Here is a 3,177-nt window from a genome sequence, read left to right on the forward strand (position 1 = left end):
TTTATTTGCATGTTGCCTGCAGCGGAATTCGAACCCGACCATCTCCGGATACCAACAACTTGTGGCAAGCATCTTTGCGCACTCAGCTACATCCAGACATATAAATTTCCTTTCAAATGTTGAATATCCATCAACACCACAGAACGCGATTTGTCCGGATAAACATGTATGTACTATGTATGCACGATTGACAGAAATTCTTGAGAATTCTACTCTCATTCTACCATTCTTGCTATGTGTGTATGTGTGTTTTGTCACCGCTCTCAGTGCGGCGCTCTGCATGCTTGGGGTGCGTATGTACACTTACATATGCATACTCAGATGTGAACAGTCAAATACGTGCGTAATAAATTTTGTATGAAAATATTATTTTTAAATACGAACATTTTTAAACGACAATCAAATATAAAGTATTCATTTTTACTATGCATTATTTCCCTCAGTGTAGGTAACGTTATAAAAGGATTCTGTTCTATTACGGTTGGCATGGCGTATACGTAATATTAAAAGTCCAATAAAATGAAGGCACAGATTGGTAAACAGTTTCCTTTGAATACCTCAAGAGCCGTTTTATCGGTGATGTATTAAACACACAAGATATTGGTGACATTGCATGGTCACGAACTTGAAGTTTGATTTAAAAAATTCGAAACGTAGTTTCCGAAGCCCTTTTTCGGTATTTTTTATTTTTTGGTTTTGATTTAATATTTATATTTTTCTGCCAGTTACGAATGAAGACTTCACTGTTTTTTTATTTTTTTTTATTTTTTAATTTTTACGAATTACGAATTTGTTTATGTTTTTTTATACATATTTTTATTTTTTTACCAATTATGAAGCCCAAAAGGAGGAGGCTACACTACAAATTGAGACTTCATTTTTGCGATATCTATTATTTTTTTGTTTTTGTTTTAATATTTATATTTTTCTGCCAGTTGCAAATGAATATTTCATTGTTATTATTTATTTTTTTTTCTTTTTTTGAAGATGAAGATGAAGATAAACATAAACATAAACATGAACATAAACATCAACATAAACATAAACATAAAAATAAAGAAACGATAGAGACAAAGATAGAGGGGAGAAAGTGATAGTATAAAAAAGCAGATCCACCTGAAGAATGTGCGGTGCTATGTTATGGTATGTTACGCTACATATGTTATGTTATTTAATCATATTTCATGGTTTGTTATGTTATGCTATAAGTTAAACTCCCCTTCATTTTGCCCATTCCTTAATTTTATTGATTGAATTTCAACCACTGGGCGAACACTAGTTTTTTTAGAATTCTTATGAAAAATTGTAGTTAATCGGTTGAATTGCAGTGTAGGCTAAGTTTTATTATTTGTACTTTTAAACACGTAGTTGCACAATATCGGCTAAAGAAATGTTTAAATCTGCCACTTTAGGGGGGTAAGTGATTGTTTTGACGGGACCATATTTTGTTTTCCCTACCTTGTTGCATCTTCACTATCTGCAAGTATATTTTTTCTCTCTGAAATAATTGCAAATTTTCAGTATTTTAATAATATTTTCGCCTTGATGTAACTTTCACAAACACTCATATTTCGCCTCCACTCACCCCGGTCCTCGCCTTATTTCTCGCCCTGCCTCGCTTGTTGTGAAAAATTGCATTAGGAAACAAATATGTCTAACTTTTGCATTCGCAGCAACTTATTCTTGGTGTTTACAGCTGCCGGCATTGTTTTTGTTGTTGATATGAATGCACAAAGTAATGACGTTGGTCATTTAATAATGATTTCAACATTGTTGTTGCAGTTTTTACGTCCTGCCTGGCTGTGTTGTGTTGTGTTGTCCGTAAGTAGAGAGCTATGTATTGCTCACTTTGTTGATGACATTCACTTAAGCTCAAACAAAATGTTGAATGCAACAAACTATTTCCGCTGTAGCATCAGTGATGTTCTTTTACTGCTGCTGTTGAAACTGCTTCAAACTTTCTGCTGTCACATTTCCTCTACGTTCGCGTTTGCGTCGCTTTCTTCTTCTCTCCTAAAATCAACTTTAACTTCAACTCCGTACAAAAATTCTGTGAAGACAGGGCGCTGCACTGTGGCTCGGATTGCAAATATAGCTGGACGAAACTATTTAAACAAACACAAATTGATGGATTTTTGAAGAACTTCTTATCTAGGGAATTTTTGGGTCGCTGGTTACGAATTTGAAGTCATTTACCAAAAATTCAAAATGGCGGATCAAATATGACTGACGAAAAATTTAAAGAATCGGTAAATTTCTTTGAAACTGTGTATCCGTGGGTTTTCTGGGTCGCCGATCTCGAATCTTAAGCCAATCATCAAAAATTCAAAATGGAAGATCAAATATAGCGGACGAAAATTAAAAAAAGTTATTTACTTAAAATTCAAAATGACGGATCCGATATGGCAAACGAAATATTTAAAAAATCTTAACCCTTTATATATGAAAACTTATTGTTCCCAGATTATACTCATAACGATTACAAATTTGTTAAAGTTCAATAGAAAACTAGTTATTTATATAAAGATTGTTTATGATTGTATATTTCGCTTTATATTTTGATTTTTATTTTCAGTTCACATAACAATGACTTAGTACTTTTTAAAATAATTTAATAGAACAGCTAATTCACTTAGAAACATAGTCCTTATCATAACTATGCGACACCCACATATTGATTAGTTTTGACTATTTATTTTATTATTATTTAATCTGAATTATTTTTTCATACAAATGTGGTTTGTTCTTTAACAAATACCGTATAAATCCAAGTTTCAAGCTTTGTGGAATATTTGAAAAAACCCAACAAACTTTCGTAAAAATTTCGATGTTTTAAATAAGGTTTCCTAGAAAGATCTTGGGTATGCAGTTTTGAAGCCAATTCAATTTTAGTAAAATAAAAAGCAAATTTTAAGTACTTAGGGCTTTTCTTTGATTTTTGTCTTTTTTTGTTTGTTGCAATTGTTGCTCATATTCTCCATATAAAAAAAATGTCTGACATAAATTGCGTTATGACCACTGAATCTGTAGCGAAATAAGTGTAATTTTTCGTTTATACAGTCAATTTGTGAGTGTGATTAGCAAACTTTTCAGATAAATTTTAGTTTTTCATATAGAGTTCTCAAATATTTAGACGGCGTTGACTTACCCTTTTTTTGTCCATGTGTTAATTAATTT

Source organism: Rhagoletis pomonella, unplaced genomic scaffold, assembly GCF_013731165.1.
Source record: "Rhagoletis pomonella isolate Grant_MI unplaced genomic scaffold, Rhpom_1.0 Rhpom_scaffold_00004, whole genome shotgun sequence".
NCBI lineage: Eukaryota > Metazoa > Arthropoda > Insecta > Diptera > Tephritidae > Rhagoletis > Rhagoletis pomonella.